The sequence below is a fragment of the Tetrao urogallus genome (genome assembly GCF_951394365.1).
Source record: "Tetrao urogallus genome assembly, chromosome: 2".
Classification (NCBI taxonomy): domain Eukaryota; kingdom Metazoa; phylum Chordata; class Aves; order Galliformes; family Phasianidae; genus Tetrao; species Tetrao urogallus.
In genome coordinates, this window is record NC_136814.1 from 38,579,390 (window position 1) to 38,605,309 (window position 25,920).

The following is a 25,920-nucleotide window of genomic DNA, read 5'->3' on the forward strand; positions in this document are numbered from 1 at the left end:
ACTAAAGCAAATACCCAAGGTTCATTGAAGTAACTGGTGAGTGAAGAGGCCTGATTTCAGGAAACTGTCTCAGTGCCTCCTGGAAATTTTTGAAGTCTGAAGGGCTGTTATTTTGGCCACCTTATGTGCTCACTGTTCTCAGGCGGCTGAGTATTTCTTCAGACTCAGCTATATAGTTTGCCCATCTGCCTACTGGGGAAAAGTAGTTTGTGACGGTCTTTTTTCAGAATGCTAAGAGCTTGGAGTGTGAAAAAATGCAATTACATTCCTGAATGCTGATCAGCTAAGAAGCTAAAATGCAAGGTCGCTACAATCAGAGATGGAAAAACTGAAAATATTCACACTGCTGTGCTATTCAAACCAGGCCAAAATGCTGTGAATCAGAAAAAAAAAATCCATTTCCATCAGTTTTCCTAAAGAGAGGTAGTATGTATGTCCTGATGAGATTTAATGGTCAGCCTTTAGATTATTTACCCATCTCTTTAGCTCACGGTTTAACTGCTTTCATTGCTTGGGCAAGCATCGACATCACAGAAATTAAAAAGCATTAGAGTATCTGGTTAATTTATGTGATATTGTAACTTTACTGAATCATCTCTTGATACTGAAGTAAGCTTTGATAAATATCAGAAATACTCTGTCGTATAGAATCTCCAAGGTTGAAAAAGACCTCTAAGATCATCTAGTTCTATCATACACCTACCACCGATGTTCCCCACTAAACCATGTTCCTTAGTACCATATCCACACATTTCTTGAGCACCTCCAGGGACAGTGACTCCACCACCTCCCTGGACAGCCTGTGCCAGTGCCCAACATCTTTTTTTGAGAAGTTTTTCCTGATATCACACTTGAACCCTTTCTCTCCATTCCTGGTACAATTTGAAGCCATTATTCTCTTATCCTAAAGAAAAAAAAAGACGTATCTCACATTGTCTATTACTAAAAGAAATATCTTCCAAGTGTCAATTATGAAATTGTTTTTATAAGAATACCTCAATTAAAAAGTTTTCAAATAATGCTATTGTCCTGGTTTAGTTAGCACAACTAAACAAATCTATGCAGAGTGCCCTCTTTCTAGCCTGTGTAGATAAAGTATCCAGAGGTTTGAAACAAGACAATCAGCTGTACACACAAGCCTGTTTTTGTGGACCTCAGCCAGGCCATTAACACAACAAAGGAAATATGTTCTTATTCAGATTCTATTCATAATCCATATTTCATAACTTCTAATGAAGGAATGGCTTGAATAACGGCATTAATAATATATTAGTAAAGTTTCTTGCTGTAATCGTCAAAGCAATCTGACAACTACAGAAAATACAGCATGCCGTTGAGTATCCTAAAGTGTGTGTATTCGTATGCTGGTAGAAGATTTGCAGAAAGGTGCATCTGTCACAGAAACATTGTAGGAATCCTCACTAAAAGTAGTTATGGATCACAAGAAGTAGTTTGGGTTGATTTTTTTTAATCCTTTTCACTGCCATCCTGAAAATCTTCATTCTAGTTTTCTAGTTCAACGCTGTGAATTCTGCCCTTGGCCAACACTGTGATGATGACAGAAGTGTTGTAGAGCAGATGATGGTTTCGCCACAACCCATGTGGGAGTCCTGCATATTGGGGTGTGTGCAACTTGGAACTCATCAATAGCTATGGAGGTAACTAAAGATGAGACTATTGGAAAAAGGCAGTGGGCTGCAATAAAAGATTCAAGTCCCTGCAATAATGCCCTGGAATAATGTCTGTGTTCCAGCAAAGACAACATATTTGCTAGTTTTACTTGCATTTATTTACAATTAAAATCCAAGTAACTTTTCATGGACAGATTTTCATACCGTATTTCTACCTAATACTGGACACACAAAAACCAAATTAAAGCAAGTGCTTTGTGTGATGTTTTCCCCATTCCTACGTTTGCTTTTTAAAGAGTGGGGAGCCTGGGTGTTGCTGCTTTCTTCCTATATACTTGAACTGCTGCATGCTTTCCAGTACAAGAGATTTTTTTAGTTTTTTTTTTTTTTTCCCCTAGAATTGCCATTTGCAGAATTTGGCACATGGACAGATCTTGATGTGAAGACATACCTTATCTTCACCTACATAAAATCTGTTTTAGAATTAGCCAACTTATAAAGTGAGTGGACTTATTTATAAACTGTGGGTGTTATTTTCCTTCATTAGCCTTCTACAAGGCCAATATCCAAAATAATAACTAAAAGAGGGCATTGTGAGGTGCAGGTATAGAAATGATGAAAAACTGAGGGAGAGCTGAGCCCACCAGCATTCCCCGTGCGTTCCAGGCAACTTGATGATAGTATGAGCATCTTAGAATTTTTTTCTGCCCTGCTGGAGATATGGGCACATTGATGTCTAGTCACACATGGACATTTGTCTTCCAAAGAGCAGGGGATGGCCAGGTAGAAGATGGCACAACTAATACAGCTAAAGACAGACCCTGTGTTTTGTTTTAATTTTTACTGACTTACTCAATCTACACACGGTAGATTGAGTGTAGCCCTGATGAAAAAGACATGGGGATACTGGTGGATGGGAAGCTGAACATGAGCCAGCAATGTGCCCTTGAAGCCCAGAAAGTCAACCATATCCTGGGCTGCATCAAAAGAAGTATGGCCAGCAGGGAAAGGGAGGTAATCCTGCCCCACTGCTCTGCATCGGTGAGACCTCACCTGGTGTACTGTGTCCAGATGTGGAGTCCTCAGTACAGGAAAGACACAGACATGTTGGAGTGCATCCAGAGGAGGGCCATAAAAGTGATCCAAGGGATGGAGCACCTCTCCTACAGGCTGAGAGAGCTGGGGCTGTTCAGCCTGCAGAAGAGAAGGCTCTGAGGTGACCTGATAGCAGCCTTTCATTATCTAAAAGGGAGCTACGGGAAAGAAGGGAATTGACTCTTTAGCAGGGTCTCTGGTGATAGAACAGGGGAAAATGGTTTCCAGCTTAAAGAGGGTAGATTTAGTTTGGATATAAGGAAAAAGTGTTTTACAGTGAGGGTGGTGAGGCACTAGAACAGGTTGCCCAGAGTTGTAGTGGATGCCCTGTCCATGACAACTTTCAACCTGGATCAGACCCTCGGCAACCTGATCAAGATGTGCATGTCCCTGTTCATTGCAGAAGAATTAGACTAGATGATCTTTAAGGACTTTTCTGATTCTAAGGATTCTACAATTTTATGTGGTACAACATTAAGAATTTCCTTCTACATTTCTTAATGGTATGAAGTATGGTAAGGTAGATGAAACAATAAAAGTAACCTCAAAAAATAATAGTTTCTCTTCCCAAGTAGGTATTGCTTCATATGCAATACCTGAAGTGATACCAGTGGGATAATATCTGTATCACTGTGAATCCCTTGCAGGTACAATTTATCATGCAGCTTAGTACATGTAGGAGTATTCATCCTTCACCCTTGTACTACACCCTTGTACCCTGGCACTGCTTCACATGCTGGCCAGGCCCCAGGGCCTAGGTCTTTCCCTGTATGTCAGGATTACTCACCTAGGAAGCTTCAACTGTTTGCTTGTACAGGCTCTTCTCAATCATCTCTTTGTTAGAGGGGGGTAAGCAGGGAAGTTATAGGAAATGGGGTGATGCTGAAAAGAGAGTTCTAGGCACAGGAACACCCTCAGTTCTGCCTTAATCTCTCCTTAACCCCTGGTGAACTTGGAATTTCCTTCATTCCTTCAGTGCAGGAATTTCCTGCACTGCCTCTATCTCCATAGGGATAGCTGCATTCTCAGCAGGAGCAGGTCATCTTTCCTAAGCCTGTGTTCCCATACAAAGCAGACCAGCCAGAGCTAGCTCTCCTTAGGGAAAAACAATGATTCATGAATGACCGAGCCTGACAGGAGTACAGCAAACACCATGCCTCCAGTATCAAACAGGGCCAAACAATTTTTCTTGACTCATGCTCAATGACCAATTGATTTGATGTATGTACCTACAGCCTCAATAATATGGCAAATTGACATTCCTTTTCCAAATTTGCATGAGCACATTCAAATAGGCTCCCCAGGGCAATGGTCACGGCCCCAAACTGTTGGAGTTCAAGAAGTGTTTCAACAATACTCTGAGACATAAATCTTGAATTTTGAGTGGTGCTGTGTGGAGCCAGGAGTTGAGTTCCCCTCCAACTCAGAATACTCTGTGATTCTACGAATGGAAGAACTCTTAATGTATGGTATGATGAGACACATTTATGTGCTACAGGGCAGGCAAAGAGAACAGAGGTACTCCAAGCATTACAAATGCAGGTATGCCCCATTCACATTTTTAATTACTGGAGAAATCATGTGTACCACGTCCATGTAATACACACTGAAAACTCAGGCTGGGTTTATAACATAAATAACGTAATTAACTCTGCTTGATGATGCACAAGAAATGTCATGAAAAAAAACGTCAAGTCACATATTAAAAATGCTAATGTGGGCACGATAAACTCATTGGAAAACACTGAGTGCAGACAGTTGCCATTTTTGCTCTGGAAAGAGCCAACAAATTCCTGTGCACTCAAGGGTTTGATAAAGGGAAAGCAAATCTCAGAAGCCCAGATGCTGGCCTGGCTTCCTGGGAGCGAGCCAGCAACTTCCTTTTGGTCCTAGCTATATTTAGTGAACAATAAGTTCAAAAACTCAATTTAGATCCCTCTTACACTAAACACTTTGAATTAGTGCTTTATTTTGCCAATATTACTCACTTTCCTTAGTATTATAGTTGGATGAAAGCATTAGAGCATTAGAAGAATTACATTCAGGAGCATGTTGTTCCTATCCAAATTAAAACTTATTAAGGAACATTACAACATCCTTGAAGGCAAAGTCCATGGGAAAGACTTAATTATTTAATTTCTGCAGCCTCAGTTGTGAGGCACCTAGATGCAGAAGTAACAAGGTCTTTGTTGTCTTCTAAGAAGCCCTCAGACTCATTGGTCATGGGGCTGATCCTCTGTACAGAAGGAAATGGGAATGTTGGACAGAGGAACTATCAGCTCCACTTTGGTAAGCTCCTGACTGTGGAAAGGGATGGAGATCTGGCATCCCTTTACCAATGGCAGCAAGAGAAAAAAAGGGCTGTGCACTACTTTGTGCTCTAGAAAGCTTGCAAGTCATCCAGCCTGACTAAGGAAAAACAGATCTATGTGCAAATGAAGCATTTCCACAAAGCAAAGGTCTAGATGGTTCAGCAGCAATATCCAAGAGAAAAAGCAGCTGGTGCTGCAGGTATGCAGTAATCCTTGAGCCTGATGGTGTCTCTGCTGAGGCCAGCAGCCAACCCAATGGCAAACAGAGAGAGGCTGGGGATAGGTTTTTCCAGCAGTATGTTTCTAGTAGTGTTAGGTAAATATAGCTCCATATGATGTCTGGTGACCAACAATCAATAAGCAAGTGCCTACTTTTATTGAGTAATTCATTAATTATATGCCTCTCTCTCAGGGCAGCTCTCAGGCTGAGTGTGTTTAGTGGGATGGCTTGTATGTCTGAGCTGGCTGAGGTTGGAACTGTGGCAGCTGTACAACATGCTGATGCCTACATTGATTTCCTTGTCTACCCTCATGTATTTTCTGCAGATATGAGCACTTGGACTTCCCAGTGGGCTGCCTCAGACAGCTGAGGGTACAGCTGTGCTTGGCCCCTCTGACTGCAAAGCATTCACTGGTCCATATTGCGGAGGCTGTCAGCCCTGTTTTGCATCTCTCTTTGTATGCACCGGGTAATAGAGCTGGAATAAGGGGTCTTCACTAGCTTAGAATTGGTTCAGAGCCCAGTGTGTACTGAAAATGTTTCTTTACGCTTTAATTTCAACCTGGTGTAAATCAGGTGAGAAGTTTGTAGAAAGCAGCGTAAAATGGCTGTGCTTACTACCTCAATGCTTTACAGTTCATAAGCATGAGCACAGTATATGTGGTAAAGAGCTTGTGTACACATAGAGGATATACCTGGTGATGTTTCCTTCTCCCTGTTATACCTTCGGATTTTACATGCCGTCTTTGTCACTTTTTGCTGACAGGAGTCAGAGGTACAGCATCAGCTCAAGCTGATGCATGTCCAACAGCTGGCAGGCTGGATGGCCATCAGTTCCATTGGTATGCTCAGCAAGATAGGCCTTGTGCAAACAGACTGCATACATTGACACAGCAGACAAGCAGGGGAAAAATCAGTGCCTCTGTACCATCTGGTGAGTGCTTGCATCCCAGTTAGCACGAATTTGCACCTTTGCTCTCATATTCTCTCTGCTCAGCTCTGCCCCACATCATCATGGTAGTGAAGCATTAATGTCACCAATGAGTGTGTGGGAATCAGCATGGTGCAGAGCTGAGAGCTTTAGACAGTCCCTGAGTGTCAAACTTGAGGGAAGCTAGTTTTCTGCTGCCTTCAGACCACTGATATTCAACAATGCCATTCTTTGAATCTCTTGAGTGGGATCTCTGTATGTATTAATGTAAATAAGTTGATAAGAACTAATAATCAGCTCTTTTTGTCTTTCAGAATAGTGTATGTGCATTGTGTGGAAGTCTGGTGCCTGCTGAGACAACTGTCATGCTTTATTTCTCAGGAAACTTTACTATTTCCTGCTGATAGTTTTAATCAACCAGGAGGGAATTACACAGGCAGTGCTGCCAGACATATGAACAGAGATGTTACTTTAAAGGAAAAAGTGTGATGCTGGGATACATATGTGCATTCTGTCATGCATTTTCCTGATCTTCGCATGTAATATTAATCAGATAAAAGAATACACAGGGAGGAAAACAGAAAGTGAAAGAGAGGAGCGAAGAGCATCTGGACAGCTTCTTCTGGTTGGATCATCAGGGTGAAAGGGTCAACAGTTCAAAGACCAAATGGCACCTTTTGTAATGAGTGGTTGTCTGCAAGATTTAATATTGGAGTAGACACTGTTTAGTATCTTCATCAACAGCCAGGATTTTTTATTTGTAAATGTTGAGAAGATCCCCCTTTAGTCTTCTCCTCTCCAGGGTTAACAGCCTCAGCTCGTTCAGCCTTTTCTCCTAAGGAGATGATCAGCCCAAAGTCATCTTTGTGGCTCTCTGGACAAGCTCAGCAGACAGATATAGAGGGCTGGAGTATACAACAGATGGGGAGAAACTGAAGGAGGTGGTAGCAGTGGGGCAGCTGAGTCTCTGAGTTTCTTACAGAAACTGACTTCTATGAGTTATGAAACATGGTCAATTCTTATCACTCTGTCCCTTAGAAGGTGTCAACTGCTGTTCTTAAAGCTCAGATTCTCATTTCAAGTAGATTAATACACTTTTTTTCTGTCATTTCAAGATAACATCAATAAACCAGGACATGACCATTCTGGAACAGAAAATAACAAATATTCTTACTATCTTTCCAAGCGGAATGTCAGCTGCAGTAAAACTGTTATTGTTTTTCTTCAGAATTTCAATCACCTGTCCTTCTTCAGCCTAATGTTTTTTCCTCCTCTCAGAATCTGTATGAACCCTCAGCTTTTCTCAGATGTCAAAGGGACCTCAATTTACCATCAATGAGATGAAACTGAACAAAAATATGTGAAGTGTGCAGAGATATAACATCAGCATCCCTCTGCAGCCAGCAACCCTAGGGCTGGGGAGCACTGAAACTCAGAGGGGTGGCATAGCAGCGGCACTTACTGCTCCAGTGCGGTGTCACCACACAAGTGCTGCTGTCTCCTTACTCTGGGAACCAATGCGGGTAGCTCTGCTAACCACCTTCCCCACTACCTACAAGGAACCTATTCACAACCTCATATTTTCAGCCATAAAGAAGCTGCATTAATTAGCTCACCTGAAAGGTATGGAGCTTACTAACACTCACGAAGATGTGAACATTTCAAATGTAGCAATGCAGTGTTACCAGTGTGAAATACGCTCAGCTCATCCCAAGTTCTTCCCTAAGTCCTTCTTCTCTGTCCTTCCTTCCTCTGCAGAGGCACCAGGCACCTTCAAGGTTACTTCTCCCTCTCCCCTCTGGTGTTTTCTGAGCTGTTTCTTTGAAGCAAGGTCTAGAGGGACCTCTCCTCCTTGAACCCAATGGCCAGGCTGTCACTCATTCTTTACTTGCCTGTCTCTCCTCTGAAGCAAGTTTCCTGACTCAGGGACCTACTAGGCACCTCTTGTCACTCTTCCTTGGAAGGCACAGCAGATCTTTGTGTTCATATGGGTTCATATGTTTCATAAGAGAAAGTCCTTGGGGAATGGAAGGCACAAAGCACTTGTTCAGCAGGTAGGAGGGACAGTTCTCTGTGTTTAACCTCTGCATCAGCAAGGAGGAGAATGTGACTGTCAGGGACTCTGCAGGGGATGCCTGCCTTGTTTGAAGGAGCTGATGAGACCCAGAGCTGGAGGCACTGACCAGCAAGGCCAGAGGTGAATATCTTTACAGCAAGTGAGGCTTCAGCTCTGAGATCCTTAGTATCCTGTCATCCTGAAAAATTTTACAGCTTTGCCAAGTCACTCTCTCTGAAGCCATTTGTAAATGACCACTCTGCCCCAGAAGCAATTGGTGCTGTTTGCCCTTTTGTTCTTGCGACAGGAGAGGCACACTGCAAGTCAGAGGCAGCCCAATGCCTTTGCCTTCTGTGGGGCTGGTGTGGAGATGCTGCACCTGTCCCTGCAAATGCCATGCTTATCCCACCATCCTTCCCCCTAGGAAACTCCTACACCCAACCTATACCCTCAGCTCTGTTGTGGTAAGCACACCTTTCATTTACAGTGTTAAAAGCATTCTAATTTTCTTTTTCTTTGCAGATTCCCCAAGGCGAACACCTCAATTTCACTCTGAGTCATATCTCCTTATGCCAATTGTGCTGACGTGCTGAGGTGAGTGGTGTGAAGTGCCGCGCTGCCTGCTGGATGCTGCAGCATCCTGAGAGCGTGAGAGCTATTACAGTGATGTAACAGCCAGGGACTGATGCCAGCCAGTATTTTCCAGACAGAGTCCATCATTAGCAGTGCAGTCATGGCAAAATACCACACTGGTTCCCAAAATGCCATGCAGAAGACATTGCTCTCCCTTACAGTGGAGATACTACTCACAAAGTTTCCTTTTGTAGTAGTAGCTGCTGCAGTTGTTCATGGGATCATTGGCAACCTGCAGTAAATTATAGCAGCCTTCAGGTATCTGTGACTTATGTCAGGGTATGGCAGCACAGGATCAAGGTTTTGCATCTGCTTTGCAAACCTCTTGCTGTTCTTTTTCACTGACTTTGTCCACCGATCAGCTCTTCCTTTCTTGGTTTCCCTTCTTCCAACTTTTCTGAGTAAAAATCATTTTTTCCCTGGAAAGTCACCCTATAGCTGCGCTGCACTTGGGCCCCTCATGGAAGAGCTTGAAGGAGAAGTATCTGAAATACAGGTTACTTCCATGCAGCCCCATGAGACCTGGCACCTCCTGCTCCTGTTATTGCAGTGAGACACTCAGGTACCCCATGCCACCGGACCTCAGGGAGGGTGCAGGAGAGGGAAGCTTCCAGTGAGAGATGTGTGGCAAAGAGGAAGAAAGACTGTATCACCACTAGGAAAGTCTTTTCAGCTGCCTATACTCAATGGCAGTACAGGGAGGGCAGAACTTGATATAGTCAGACTTGACTGTACAGTGAGTCCAAAGACAAAGAAGAGCATTAAGTGGCAGATTTTGCAGCCTTGCTACCTGCTGTGTGACAAGAAATTGTTCTACCTGTGTACTCATAGCCTTTATTTTCTTATCTCCACTTCCTAAGCCAGATCTTCCCAGGAGCAGCTTGGTGCTGGGCAGGCTAGGAGCCAGTCCGTGCTCTGCCTTGTGGCTGCAGGCTTGTGGCAGCTCCTCCCCAGGCACCTGCACAGCCAATCCTCTCCGGCTATAGACAGGAGTTTCAATATTATTACATTAGATCCATATTATTCAGATTAACTCTGTTCCCAAGTTCTTATTTAGAGAAGGATTGAGAAGATTTTCATTCTGGCTTGTGTTTCTTGAGGCTGATCCCTCATAGTCTGGTGTTTCTTCTGACTTCTCTGGGGTAGCTGCCAGGTTTTCTGAGTTACTTTAGAAGCTAATTGGCCTGGATTTTCTTTTCTGCCCCTAAGTAGACTTACTGATGACTTTTTTTCTCCCATGCATGCCAATGTAGCTGCAATTGCAGTGCTGTACTCACAAAGGTTGCTCTCTTGTTTGCTGTGTGATGCCATTTTCCCAAGGTGAACAAAAAGCATTTGAAGCTGTCACTAACCCAGCAAGTGTCCTTGTTATTTCTAGAGAGCAGAACAACAGAGAGCCTCTTTTCTTTATAATGACAATTGAATTTGCAGACATTTTATTGTTCTTGCTTCTTTTGGAGGACATAGAGAAGAGAGTGAAATACACAGGACTTAGTACGTCACTACTTAAGTTTGCATGATGCTGCTTGTGACAAACTGAGTGAAGGCCTCAGAGACACAGCCCACATTTGATTTTCCTCTACCTGCAGAAACCCTGTCTTGTCCTGACTTTCAAGCTTTCTTTTATCAACTCAATCAGCGTCACCAGGCTGTCAAAATGGGTGACATATACTGATTTCCAGAAGCCAGTGCCTACCATTCTTTCCTGGCTGTTCATGGAGCCCATGTGGAGTAGCTAAGGCTGGCATGACTAAACCTCAGACCTCTAAAAGAAGAGAGGTGAGTTCCAAACCCCAGTGCTCATACTCCAGTGTTATTTATGGCTTGGGAAGAGATGGCTGTGTGGCAAAAATTGAAATAAGCAAAGCTGGTGGGAACTGGCATGTTCCTTATCCCCGTGTCCCCATTTAGTCACCCAAACACAGTATTTTCAGGCCAGCTGCCTGATGCTTGAGAGCCTTCCAAGTCTTGAGGCTGTTTTTCTGGCAGGAATCAGTTGGCTGCATGCTCCTAAGTCCTTGCTCAGAGATGGTTGGCCTGGGCTGCAGTACCATGTCCTCCTAATGATTCTGAACTGGTCTGCAGCCAGGCACAGCTCTCAGAGAGCAGCTGAGGGGAATCTTGATGAGAAGTGGGCGGATGCAGGTAGTGTGTGATGACCAGCAGGAGGGAAGACTGTGCATGGCAGGGTGTTGCTCAGAACAGGAGCTGTGAAAAGCTAGACTGTAATTTGATTCTGTGAAGTTTCAGTGGTATTTTGTGTGAAGCCGTAAGGAAAAAAGAGCTTTCATTGTCCCAACAGAAGATTTGTGTCCCCTTACTAAGTTAGACACTTGCTAAGCTGCTCTTCTCTCTGAGTCACTTGACCCTATATCTGTTCAGGTCTCTTCTACATGTGGTCCTCACAGTGGGACTTGCTGTCTGTGCGGGATCCCTGGAGGTCAGCGGTGCTTCCCAAGAATCCTGGGTCTGCACAGGACCACTGAGGCAGGTAGCACCCAAGTGGGCAGGGTTGTAAGCCTGTGGGGATGGAGACCAGCTCCCCTCAGCAGGAGAGGTAGTGACACTGCTATGGCCATACATCATTGCAACCTGTGTGGCCAAAAAACAGATAACCAAAAAATGAAATGGAAAGTTCATCCTAAGGAGGTGCTGTGACATAGTCCTGATTTCACACAACACTTCTCTCACTTTCACTTTTTTATGTAACAACTCAATTCCTTTGTCCCTTTCCCATCAGGACTGAATGAGACGCATTTTCCATGCAGCAGCCCCCACAGGATTTGAAACTATACCCTTGTTCCCTGCTCTCTTCCTGTAACCCAGCACTTCCTAGGGGCCTGATCTTGTGCCCCACTATACATCACTGTGCCCTGCGTTGAAGAACAGAGTCCCCACATGAATGGCTCAAAGGCAGGCAGGGACATTGGTGGATACCTTTAATGAAAGGAAAGACAGAAGCAACGCTTGCTAGAAATAGTTTTGTGACGCAGATTTCTGCTGTATATTTGGCTCATATCTGCTACAATAGCTTCATGGATATTTGCCATTAATATACTTCTGTTAAAAAGAGAGAAAAAGGAATAAAAGGAAATTATTCTTGGAATCAAATCTCCCAGTTTTCTGTGCTTCACCACCATCCACTCTATTTCCACCCTGCTGAGGCAATGATTTCACTAAGGCTGTGGTGATGGCTGGAGGCCAGCTTGAGGCCTGCACCAGCTGCAGCCTCCCCATAATGAACACCTAGAGGGCAGTGGGGGGGAAGACCTACCCACCTTGCTGGTTCTACAGCCCATCACTCCTGGCAGGGCTTTGGCCAGCCACAGAAATTGAGGCAAGGACATCTACAGCACGTAGGCATCGCTCACAAGAGGAGCAGCAGTGAGTCAATAGGCCTGACTGCGTGACCATCCATATGATGGATCTTCCTGTAAACTGTGTGTAATCTGGACCTTGCCACTGTATAAGAAAATCTGGAAAAAAAAAAGGAAAGCAGCACAAAACCTCATTGCAACACATTGTGCAAGGTCAACCTTGCTGTTCAGGGAGAAGAAAGCAAAAGTCCTTCCTTGCTCATGCAAAGGGATCCTACTCCTCTCTCCTGACTTACATTGCCAGCTTCTCTGCTGGCTTAAAGCCACAGGTTTTCCTAGTAAGAGAGGCTGCTTTAATAGCACCTCTGGGAGGAACAGCACACACAGCGGGGTCCTGCTGTTGCCTGAGGCACAAGCTAGTGTGCACACTGCCTGTGTCTGGGGATGTGGAGAAATTCCTTACCATATTCCCCCGCTCCTCACCAGCCTCTCACGAGGGACATGTGTCATGACAGGATGACCACTTCATTATGTGATGATAACCCCTTCACATTGTCTCCCTCTTCTCCCGTTTCAACTGAGAAACCTCTTAAAATACTTAGTCCAAAAATAAAAAGTCCTTTTTGTGTGAGATACCCACATTTCAGCCTGTAACTAAAGCATAATTGCACATATGCCATTTGCGCATGACCTAATCCAGAGTTTTGTGTGTTGCCAAAACAATCCTTGCTGTAACTGATGTTCTCAGCTGCTGTTTTATTTCCTTAAAAATCTGAGCCTGGGCAAAGCATTGCAGAGCTTTTGGGAGCTGGCAAGGGTCACTCTGCGAAATGCGTGGGAGCTACCCAAGGTATGGGGTGCTGTTGTTTAAACACCTCTGGGCCAATATTTTCAAATGTATTTAGAAACTTGAGGGTTTACAATAAGTGCCGAGGGGAATTTTAAAGAAAATATAGGCTGCTGGTTTTTAAATCACAGCCGATAGGTACTTCTGAGAATCCATCCCAAAGTTGGGGACTGGGTAAGAATAGAGCCACTCTACACCATCACAGCTCTCAGTGGTGCCGAAACACAGCACAGGGCTTTTCAGCAACATGGCTTCCCAAAGTCAGCATAGCCAACTTCACTCAGGGAAGCATGTCCAAGCAGGTGGGCAGCAAGGGGACAGTTTATTGCTGATAATCTGGAAGGGAAAGGCGGTTTCTTGTTAATGTGCCTTAGCTTGCCCTCCTCTTTAATGTGAAATCTCTCACGCCCTGATCCCCTGGGAAACGCAGACAAATTGTCGTTTCCACTTCAGATCATGCACAGCCCTTGAAAAGCCTCCCTGGCTGCTTGTCTGGAGTTTTGTTTAGAGGGAGCTCTGGGGATTTTGGGAGCATGGGAGGAAAGAGTGTTGCAAGGTGTTATGTGAGGAGCCCAGGAGATCACCGCTAGCTGCCTGGAAGAAGTACAGTGAGCTACCCTGACCCGCCCCACACTGCAGGCCCACACCCTGCCAGTTCTCCCATCAGAAGGCATTTTGGGGCTGGCTGCAAGCCAGAGCACTGAGATAAACTGAGTTAAAGTATTGCAGAGCTGCAGCCTCATTAAAGCAGAGAGGGAAAAGGGTAGGCAAAGAGGAAACTGCACAAGCAAGAGAGAAGACTGGAACAAAGTTTGTGTACGTGTTTACATTATTTCAGTCATTTAGTATATGCATTAGAATAGTCCCAGAACTTGCTTTGGCTGTTGCACTCATATCTACATCAATGTAAGCCATACCCTGTGCCATCCCTGCTCCAGAGTGGTTGGACAAAGCAGAAATGATGGATCCAGGTACACAAATAAGGGAGTGGGAGAAGAAAGGGCCTGTCAACAAAGCAAGTCAGGAGCCTAGAGCTCCAGGCTTCTCACCAAAGTCAGATTTACTGCAGACATTGCAAGGAAGGGAGGTTTTACATTGCTTTTACTCATTCTTGTCTGCTCGAGTGTACAGAAAACACAAAGCTGGCTTCTGCAGTGGCTGGCTGCTATTTTGTTGGGTACATGGCCCCTTGCCTTGTTTGCAGTTTGCTGTGTAAGCACTGTTGTCAAGCTGGAGCTATGTGTTTCCATCAGATTTTTGTAAGAGACTTATCACCACGGTATGGGAGGACCTCAGACATCAATGAATTTCTTTCCTCTGTAACTGAGAAAGGACAAGAAGGAAGGAAAACCTCATGGCTCTAAGGGCTTACCTATGCCTCAAAACTAACCCAAATTTCATGTTAAATATGCAGAAAACAAGAAATTGGGTAAGTGACTCACCCGGTTTTACACAGGGATCTAGTGGCAAAAGCTTGTCTCACATCTTGTGTTCCTGAGCAGTGTTCAGACAGTTCCCAGGAAACTGCTCTTTCTCCTCCAGAAGTCCTTTCCCACCTCTTTAATTATAAATCTTCACCTGAAGAGACTTGTGCTCTACTTAGTCATGATTTATCCACAAATTTTCACATCCTATGTGCTACTGGGACCGAATAAATGTGCCTAGAAATTATATGCTATGAACATGTGAAGATAAGGGAGAAGCTGGGTTTGTGCAAGCATTTTCTAGAGTTTGAGTACCTGGACTTCGTGCTCTAAATCCTCTTTTTCTTCGTGTTGGGATATATGCATGTAAACTTTCAAGTTTCCCTCATGCCCTGTCTCTTCTTCCAGTCAAATCTCCTTGCACGTTTCCCTTGGAGTCGTGCTGGGCCGTTCCAGACTCACACTACCTGCAGACCACTGAAGTTTTAATTGCAGAACCCTGCATCTGAGGCTTAGGGATAGGACCGCTTGCAGTGTACAACAAATATTTCTCCTGCTTTGCAAAAAAAAGTTTGTCTTCTTCTCTGGCCTGATTCTGGAAGTTGGAGCTTAGTCAGCATTGTGATGTCGTGGTGAGAGTTGATGGTATGTCTGGTTTCCAGGAAATCCATAAGGCTCTTCCCTTTCCTGTCCCAAAGGGCAGTGCACATCTGCCCACTTTACCCACTAAGGGCTTCATCCAGATTTTTTTTCTTTGTTGGGGAATTCACATGTTGCCACTCCATAGACACTGTTTTGACTCTGGCACGCAGTGGTGACATCAAGTCTTGTCACTAGTAATGATGCAATCCAGAAAATTGTCACCTTCAGTCTTGTATTGATTCAGTAGGTACTGATAAACTTCATAGCATTCTTCCTGTTCATGGGTGAGCATTCATGGGACCCACTTGGCACAAAGTTTGTGATATTTTAGTGTTGTGATCATTGTTTCCAATGTATTGAAGATTATATTCAATTCTATACACAGTTTCCTGATCCTAATCTGTGGATGAGCTGATCAAGATGCTCTTCACTTTGTGGTGTGACAAACTGTGCATGGCCATCCAATATATGGTTTATCCTTCCAATCATTGTTACCACTACTGAAATGCACCACCCCCCAACTTACTGTGCTCACATTCACTGTTTGGTCTCCAGAAATGTTCAGCAATTGTCCATAAATGTCAGTGAGTGCAGTGTTTTCTGCACAGAGGAATTCAATGCCACATCTTTGTTTCATATGCACTTCCACATCAGATGTCATTTTTTCAGACTGCCCCTCTGCTGACATCTGTCATGAGGCAACAAAATGTAACAGAATATTGGTGAGAAGGTTCAATCTCTACTGCCATAGCACCAACATCTGCCTCTGATATCATGGGTCAACATCATAAAATAGGAAGCATTACTTTTGGAGCAGCCCTTGCACTTCACCTCTGAGAGAAATGTGTGGGCTTCTGGCAGAAGCAAGGAGGAAACAATGTGAAAGAAAAGGCATCCTGTCAGCCACCAGTCCTTGGTCCTCACAGCTGCATGAACCTTCAGATTGCAACAGCAATAACACAGAAACCTGTTAAGTACAGATTCAGCTGGATTTAAATTGAAGAGAAATATCTACAGTAATCAAGATTTGTTGTATGTGTCTTGAATACAGCATTGCTCTTAATTATTGAGCTCTGCACACCTGCAAGAAATATATTAGATGCAAAAAAGAGTTTTCCAGCATTCTGCTGCTGGTTAAGTGAAGCAAAGGCATATGTGGTTTTGTGCTTACAAAATCAAGACAGTTAAACTACCAATTCTGTTTCCTGCCTTTCTCTACCCGGAATGCCAGCTCTGGCACAGATCTCCAGCACATTCCAGACTCTTTTGTGCTCGATCTTTAAAAAAGCTTTATGAGAAGGGGCACAACAACGTATCTAGATGCTTGGGAGCTGTGACTGTGCAGGCTGCAAACTGAATAGACTTCAGAAAAGCCAGACTCATTGTGTGATCTGACAAATAAAAGCCATGGTCATAATCAAGGAAGAGCTTTTTGTGTACTTGAAACCCTTTCTTAGGGCTTCACAAAGACCACCATGGTGTACCACGGTGCTCCAGCAGCTCTGTTGCATCTTCACACCATGAGCATCCCCAGGAGGTGCTGGGAGACAGATCTGGAAGACCTGCAGCATGGCAGGCCTCCTCCTCCTCTCCCTAAACTCACAGCCCATGGTCTTGCCTCCCCTCAGGGAGAGGGAGATGGTGACTGCGCTTTTGCCCTGCTGACATCCAACGTCCCCTGGATCTCCATAGGGCTCCATGACAGCAATGTAGTCACACTCCTGCTTCAGGAAAAAAAAAAAAAATCACAAATCTTTTTCAAGAAGCAGAAGGATGATATGCTAAAAAGTAAAGCTTTGAGTAAAATGCTCTCTCTAGGAGGCCCCTGAAGCAGGAAAGGCATGTAACCTTGTCACTCTTTCCTTTGACAGGGTTATTGTACAGAAAATGAATGGAGTGATAGTACAGAAGCAATGCTCCAAACAAGAAATCTGTCTGAGAACACTTAGGCTTGAAGCAGTATTTAAATGCATGGTTTCAAAAGATAGTACTGGGCATAGAAAAGCATGAGGATGGTTCTTCCTCCTTTTTTCCCATTCATTGGGGATGATGGTAACTGTATTACCAGAGTGCTGACAGGAGCATACAGATCCCTCTGCATGTGGGCACTTGCCTTAGAAAACAATTCCCTCACCTCAGTCTGTCACAGGGCTGGATTTGGTCACTGTGTGGGTCTTCAGGCACAGCAGTTACTTCTGCAGCTCTGTCCTGATGTGGGTCTGTGGGGTTATGGGAAATGAAGGGAAATGAAGCGTGCTATGTAGAGACTTTCCCATCAGTTAAATGAGAAGGTGGTGATCACATTGCTCTCCTTTATAATGATCTTGCTCCCTGAGTGCCTTAGGAAAAAAGTCTAAAGAATGGCATGCAGCTGAGTGTTGAGCCCAGCAAACAGCGGGAGTCACCTTGCTTTGGTTTTGTTTCATTTCAGAGAGGAAAGAATTGCAAAGATATACAAAGAGCACCAAGCTGCTGATGCACTGACATTCTATTTTGTGAAGTGACATAAAATGAAGGGCTCCTCCCTATCAACAGACCCTTGAAAGCCTTATGAATGGAAATTTGTGTGACTCTTAACCCCTCATGTTGTTACAGACAGTGACCCTGGATAGTTTAATGTGAATTTTAAACAGCAGCTCCCTTTTTGCTCCAATGGGAGGCTGCTTATGGGAGATAGGGAGGCAGGAGGCAGGCCTATACCCATCATTTGCTGCTGATGGTAGTGGTAAACAGCTGGGGCTGCTCCACTGAACTCTGGAATGGAGTGTTCCCAGAAAGACTGGACCTGTCATGTCATGTTCTCCTTTCCTCTGTTTCATAAGGGAAAATTTTCCAGTTTTCCTCTGGCAGAACTGTTCTTTATAGAGCAACCTATTGCCAAGTTTAGTTGAATGGCCTCAGAGAGCTGTGTGCACAAATCCCCAGCCACAGAGATGAACAGTGGGCTGGCAGGGCTGAGCTTCGAAAGAAATAAAGGTCTGAGGGTGTTGCTGCAGCAGAAAAATAACAAACGCAATTATTTAAGGAGAAAAGATGAATCCCGACAGTCAATCTGAGCTCCAGCAGTGAGTCAGAATCCCCATCCACTGGGGAGATAGGGAACCATATGACCAAAATCAATGTTCTGGACTTAAAGATGTGGTTACTGGGATTATCAAGAAGACTGGATTTGCCCATTGAAGTGTACAGGGTAAAACATATGGTACTGAACAAGCCAGCAAAGCAGCCAAGGGGCTGCTACACGAAAGGATTTGTATGTAAACATTGGAGACAAGGCAAAAGCCATGCTCCTGTAAGTTAATTTAGCTGTGCTTGCTGCACTGACAATATAATTATGGGAGTGCAATTTACAAGATTTATCTTTTTAATTAGTAAACTCCTGTGCCCTTCAAAAATCTCCTTTCACAGCTCCAGAGCCACCTGCGTCAAAGTGCAGCGGGGAGCCCTCGATTACGCACAGTTCCCTTGCCCCATGCCACAACACTGCCACAGTGCCAAGCAGATGGTCCCGCATCGCAAGTGGCCTCCCTATGTCACTTGCTATTAATTAATTGGAACATTGTTAGTGTGCATCAAAATTTCCTTGGACATTTTCCGTGTGTCAGTGAATTTCTTTTCAGTCTTATCTTAAATATAGAAACATAAAAACATATACTGCTTGGGAGCAAGTTTCCTAGCAGTAATTTCAGCTGAAGATTTTTTGTTTTATAGTTGTTCCTGAGACAACTCAGGGTGTTAGCAGTGCTCCCTGACTTTGCTGTATGGGAACAAGCCAAATTCTGGGAGCTCTGCCAGGAGCCACGGCCCATCCCTGTAGATGTGTGGTGCCCAAGAGGCACAGCCCTCCTCTCACAGAGAACTGGGCACTGTCCGTCACACACAGGAAGCTGATATATGCACAGATCATCTCCATCCCCATCCCCACCCCCATTGCCATCCCCAACCCCAGCCCCAGAACAACCCTTCTGTGTGGTGGCCCCATGCCAGTCTTTGCTTCTTCCTCTCTGCAGTGCACTACCCTCAAAAGCAACACCGGGTTAACATGTTTTCCAAAAGCAGCCACAAACTTTTCTTCTCCTGGAAATAAAACTGAATTAAACCTTGTTACCACATCCTTGCTGTGCTTCTGGGAGCACTTAACTTAGAATCATAGAATAATTAAGGTCGGAAAGAGCACTAAGATCATCCAGTTTAACCAACTACTCCTGACTGTAGCTGCTCTGGACCATGTGACTGAGTGAGACATCTACAGTTTTCCTGAACAGCTCCAGTGACGATGACTCTACTTGGACAGCATTTCTAATACCTCATCACTCTTTTAGAGAGGAAATTTTTCCTAATATCCGTTTAGAACCCTATATCCAGGTCATGGAGCAATCAGAGGCCTGAGTGGAGATGGTGGAGACTATGCATGTGCACATGTGCATGGTGAAGGATTCAGCTTGGTAGCATTATTAGGAGAAGCTAACAAGAAGGATGATTGTAAAACTCAGTACTGATGCAGAATAACTTTGATTGAAAACACTACACTTACTTTCCTTCTTTTTAAGTGCTGGGATGGAAGAAAGAAACCGCATCAAGCACAAAGGTCTATGAAGACCTCACAAAGGATTCTGGTCACCTCAGCAGACCTGTAGACAAGCTGATATGAGAACCTAGTTCAGCACATTCCAGCCAGCTGCTGGTTACACCAGCTGCCTGTGCCCTTACCATTACTGCAGCCAAAAAGCAACCATTGCAGATGCTCTCTCACATGAGCACTTCCTCCAGGCACTGCTGGAAGCCCCAGCCCCAGGTACGTGTCAGAGCACAATCCCACCAGCATCCTGCTGTTATCCAGGCAATTCCTGGGCTAGCATTGAGGAGCATGATAAGTGGTAAAGATGAAGACACAGCAGGGGAAAAAAAACACTCCTCACAGTAAATCAGCTTTCCAGAGGAAGCCTCAGCACACATGGACTGTGGTACTAAAAATGCAAACGCAGATCTGTGCAGAGAGGTCTTTTATTTTAGCTCCTGCAACATTTTACTCATGGCTGAGATTGCAAGGCAAGCAGAACTAACATCATGAATGCTTATGAGGAATGAGCATATTAGAGAATGCCAAAAGAGAAATGTACTTTTTTTTAAGTGCTGCAAAATTTTTCACTCCCACTGAAAGGTCTGAGAGTTTAGCACTGGATTGTGTGCAAGATTTTCTCTACAAGAGGATGACACACATCTGCACCACAATGACAGGTGGGTAAGCCTTACGCGTACCCAAAGCCATTACAACAGGAGCGAACAGATAAATGAATGAATTAAATCTTGCATAAGCTTTGGGAGGTGGAGAGAACAACAGTGTTTTCCCATTTTGGACATGGAAATTAAAGCAGTAGATTTTCACCAAGAGTTGGCTTCAAAGGTGTCAAAAGGGAGCAGAGGAAACTTGACCAATGTAACAAGTTTTTGCTCTCCACAGGGCATAAAGTGAGGTGAAAGCAATCTGCTCAGTTGAACCCAGTGATTTTTTTGGCTGCTTTTTGGCCCTAGAACAGATGCAAGATGGAAAAAAAGCTGACTACATAAAAACCCTTTCTGTTTTGATGAGGAAGGTGCTGTCCCAGGCTTGGTTATGACTTCTGTGTATGAAGTGGTCAAGGATGCTTTACATCTGTGATTAAATAGATCTGCTCCATGGAGGAAACAGCTTACCAGCTGGGTACTTCCACCCCATCACTTGTGGATGTCCCTGTGTATTGTACAGTATGATTCTGATATAAGTAGGGATTGAGACTTTGTTTCCTTTTCCTTCTGCTTAAATGAGACCTACATTTCCTTGAAAAGTGTTGATTTGGATCACTGCTTTGCCTCAGAGTTTAACCAAATCACAGTGAGCAAATATTTATTTTAAATGTGAAATTCCTGAGGTCTGTGCACCCCTAGTGTCCAGAAAAGTTTGCAGTAAACAGGATCACTGCATGACACTGAGAAAAGCTTTATTCAGTGCTTCTAAAAAGGCTATTAAAAATATCCCATAAGAAGATAAGTTGCTTAGTAGGTGTCTGTATAGCAGAAGATTAAACATACCTCAGCCAGACAATGCTTCGTGATTAGACCAAGCAGGCACTGCCTCTTCTCTTCATAAACCCTAATCCACTGTATCATTTCTTCTCTAATGTGCTCTACCTGGCTCCTGCTATGAGCTTTGCGGAAGCAGAAACTAATATTATTCTTGGGAAGGGAAGAGGAAATAGAACTTAAGCTGATTGTTTAATTTTCATACAGAACATTTTGAAGACTGAGCAGGTTTTATTTTAGGATAAGAAATTGTGGCTATTCTCTTTATTTTTACTGAAAATGTGATAAATATACCTTTTTGAAGGTATATTTTGCATATGGAAGTATATAAAATATAAGACTCAATGAACCAGGTTTGCTACCAGGAAGGTCATATTTAACTCCAAGATTGTACATGGAGATAATTTTAACCACATCTGTGGTTAAATTATGTGGGAAGAGAGTTGAAGTGCTCACTAAAATCAATGAAGCAGCCTTCTTCAGAAAGAGAGGCTGTGGTCTATGGGTTGCTAAATGAAGAAGCAGTTATTGGCAAGTGGTGAATCTGAGGAGCTCTAAGGCCAGGGAACTGCTGTTGCATTTATGTTGGCACTGCACCAGGTGGAAACCAGAGAAACATAGCAGTCAATCTGTCCCCTGTCCCTCAGTCAGTTATGATGGAATGGATCTTCCCTTCCCTTCCCTTCCCTTCCCTTCCCTTCCCTTCCCTTCCCTTCCCTTCCCTTCCCTTCCCTTCCCTTCCCTTCCCTTCCCTTCCCTTCCCTTCCCTTCCCTTCCCTTCCCTTCCCTTCCCTTCCCTTCCCTTCCCTTCCCTTCCCTTCCCTTCCCTTCCCTTCCCTTCCCTTCCCTTCCCTTCCCTTCCCTTCCCTTCCCTTCCCTTCCCTTCCCTTCCCTTCCCTTCCCTTCCCTTCCCTTCCCTTCCCTTCCCTTCCCTTCCCTTCCCTTCCCAGCAGCTTTAAGTACCTGTGATTATGTAGGTCACATCAGATCTCTCTAATCTATTAATTACTGTTGTACCTGTATATCCTGTCACCAAAGTAATCACCTTTCCAGGCCTCCTGTGACCTCACCTGTCTGTAAAGAAAACCACCATAGTTTTGGCCACTGTGATCAAAGCACATACGTGAGCAAAGGCATGTGCTTCTTCCAGCCTTGCAGTCCTGCACAGAGAGTACTGAGGCACTTTTATGTGTTTTCCGCCGTTGGTGCTGTCTTAACTTCCCTCCCCCTTGATCAACATGAGGCCGGGAAGTCCCATTTGTAGCTATTATTTCCACTCAGGGTCAGAAAGTTATCATAAAAAGATTATTTTTCAATCAAAAGTCGATTTCTCTCTTTGGGGACCAAGGGGGTATGAGGAGTGAAGAAAAAGAGAAGGCGCCAAAGGAGGCAGAGTGATGGGCAGCTGGCAGATAAGGGAAGCAGTGAAGTGGAAATGAAAGCTTCCATATCATTGCAAATGGCTAAATTCATGCATTAAGCTAGGATGTCACAGGCTGTAATCATAAAAAGAATCAAAGATACATAATAGCACCATTACTGGGAAATATGAGAAAGACTTGAAAGATAAGGTATCATCAAAACTCTCTTACACTGAATATTTTGCCTCTGCTTCATGCAGAAAGAGGCAAGGAAATTGTTCTTTCTGCCCCCTATTACAGGCAAGTTATTGCCCTTTCTCCACACACCTTCTGGTTTCAAGCACAAATAAAGACAGCACCTCCTAAGATAAAACTATATGACAAATGAAGTCATAAAACTCCATACAGAAAGTTAAACATTAGAAGAGCATTTAGGTTCTTCCAGCTGCAAAGCCAGCTGCGGGGAAATTGCTGTGATAAAGTTGCCCTTGGAGTTCTCACATCTGTAACGCTGTATGCTGTGCAGGACAAAGCAGACTTTCACTGCAGCCACGCATAATGGTTTATTTATGTTTTCCTCTGGAAGTAAGGGCACTGTGCAGCTGTGCAGTCACTGAGTACCTGCTCTGGTTTCTCTTTGTATCCTTATCAGAAGCGGTCTTACCTACTGTCTCATTCAGAGCCTGATGAAACTCCCATATCACCCATCAGGATTTTCTGATGCAACCTTGAACTTGCCCTAAGTTTTGTTCTCTATTCTTATCCCAGAGGTCTCCTTTCTTCTTACAGGATGGGAGAAACTTTGAAGAGCTGCATATGTAGGTCTGCTGTCTCCATGTTCCAGCCACAGAGAGATGAATCAGCTTATTCATATCTGCCAAAATGAGCCAGAAATGTTAACAACTGAAAAAGCATTCATCAATGAATAAGATTTGATTGATTTATTTATTTAAAATGGAAATGCCTGTACAACACTTTCTGCAATGTAGTAAGCAGCACATACATGCAATGTACATGTAGGTCTATATGTGTGTGTGTCTCTCTGCAATTATGCATACCTTGCAAATTCCACCTAAAAGTTGACAAGCGGCAAGAGATGAGCTTTTGGAATAGAGGACAGCTAACAGACAATATAAACCAGCAGCAAAAGTGGGAGATTATCAGTGTCCATAATCCTCTCACATTCAGCAAAATATCTGCTTGCACCGAGTGGACTTGCTTTCCCACAACAATAAACCTTTTCTGTATTGACAGATTAGTAATTTAGGTTTTTGCTGAGTTATTAAAACATATCTGACATATTTAGTAGCTCTTGGATTCTTGTGACAGACATAAATACTGAACAGAAATCTGCAGTATGAATCTTCATGCCTTTCCAAAATCCTAATCTCTAAAATAACTTAGTTCACTGCGTAGAAGTCATCCTTCTGGTGGGCTCATTTTTAACCCTCAGCAAAGACTTCTGATATTCCTGAGGTCACAAGAAGCTGAAATCACAAATACTTGGCCAGTAGTTCCTTCCTTCCCAAACCAGTGACCCAGTGTTGCTACCTGGCTTCGAAGACCGTGCTATTTACTCAATAGAGAAGCCAGCCAGCTGGCTGCATGCTTCCAGCATCTTCCAGTTAAGGTAAGAACAAACCACATCCTTGAGCCTTCATTGCAGCTTGAGGTCTGCCGTTCCTCCCTGGAGGGATGGAGCCAAGAGGTGAAAGAGGCAGTAGGGCTCCACATACCATCTGCAGTGAAGGCCTGGGGCTGTGGCTCCAGCAGAGCTACCTGCCTTTCCTCACAGGCACGTGGTGCAGACTTGGAGGCCAGTAGCTTGTGCAGCAGATGGGACTGTAACCCCTAGGCAGAAGGGAGGGCATTTCCATTCAGACTTTCACTGTTCCATGGCTCTCCACAGAGATTGGGCCAACTGACACTGCAGATGTACCCCCAAGGCTCTACTCTGGCATCTGTGAAGCTCTAGTGCAAAAGATAAGCATTTCCCCACAGCTGAAATGGATAAACAGCAGAAAAATGGTTAACAGTGGAGAAAACAAGAGCTCGTGTTTTTGAAATTGGAAGCTAAATGGCAGGTGAAGAGGACATGTAATTTCTACTTTCTAGATTACAAACAGCAGAGTAAGAGGCCCACAGCCCACATCATGAAAAATAGTGTGGGTTTGGCAGTGCATAGTTATAATTTAAGAAAGCTCAGCTCTCTACTCACCCCTTAAGATTTCCTTGAAGAGTAAGGCTTGGAACATTGCCCCTGGCTGATGTATGGCAAGTCATTTGGATGAATGTCCCTTGTGTGACATTAAAGGGAATACATTAAATATATGTGCCATGTATTGCTGTGGGTCAGGTTCATTTTCTTCCTCATGCTTTTCATGAATGTGCTTCAGATACAAGCAAATAATGGTGGGAAATGACCACGAAGAACTACAGCAGTAAGCCCAGTGGGCAGTGCGGATTTGTGCGGCTGATGTTGCTGTGGTTCACAAGATCTGCCGAGCAGTGATGTAGGAATGTTTTTTAGTGTTACCTCAACACATGCTGTAGCAGTGTAATGCTTCACCATGGAGGCCCAGTTGGGCTCTTCAAAGGTGTCACTTTAAATTCATGTGAGTTTTCTCCTATGTCCCTGCCACCCATCATGCTTTCCTATATAACCACGTATAACTATGCCCTCTTCCAATCTGTATTCTGGTTAGGAAGTGTTAAAAGGGGCAAGAAAGATCATGGAGCACAAGTATGTATCCCTATAACTGGAACCTACCCATGATAAGATGCAAAGTGATGCTTTTGAAAACAAACTGCCTTCAATTTTTTTTTACCACTTTTCAGGCTAAAAGACCTTGCGCACCGCCAGCACTCTGGCTCTAAATGTTGCGTCAGCAGTACTGCTGTTACACAGCCTTCCATTTCCCTCAGCTGTGAAACTTCCTCCGGGCTCAAACTTGCCTTTAAAGTGCTAGCCAGGAACTGGTTTGATTTTCATCAGTTTTATCTATTTTTGCAATATAAACGGGAAGGTGTATATATATATAAATACACTGCAAGGCAAAAAAGAAAGCCATGAGTTTTTAATTTAATCTGCTTTGGTTTTCTCACTTTCTTGCACCTTGAAAAACTCACATTTAAAATAGTATGTCAGAGCAGCCAATCACATCTAATTAGGTTTTCTGCTGCTTATACACTGGGTGAAAAAACGATAATCTGAAAGGTTAGGCCAAATTCTGATCTAACTGGTCTGACATCAGATATCAGATGTAGTGAAGGCTGTCAGGGTAAAGGAAATCAGAGCCAGGCCTATTGTCTTGTGGAAAATTGTCTCTCCTTTACCCAGCGTATTTAACCTGTAACCCCTAATTGGTCTAATGATTAAGTAGCAAATTAT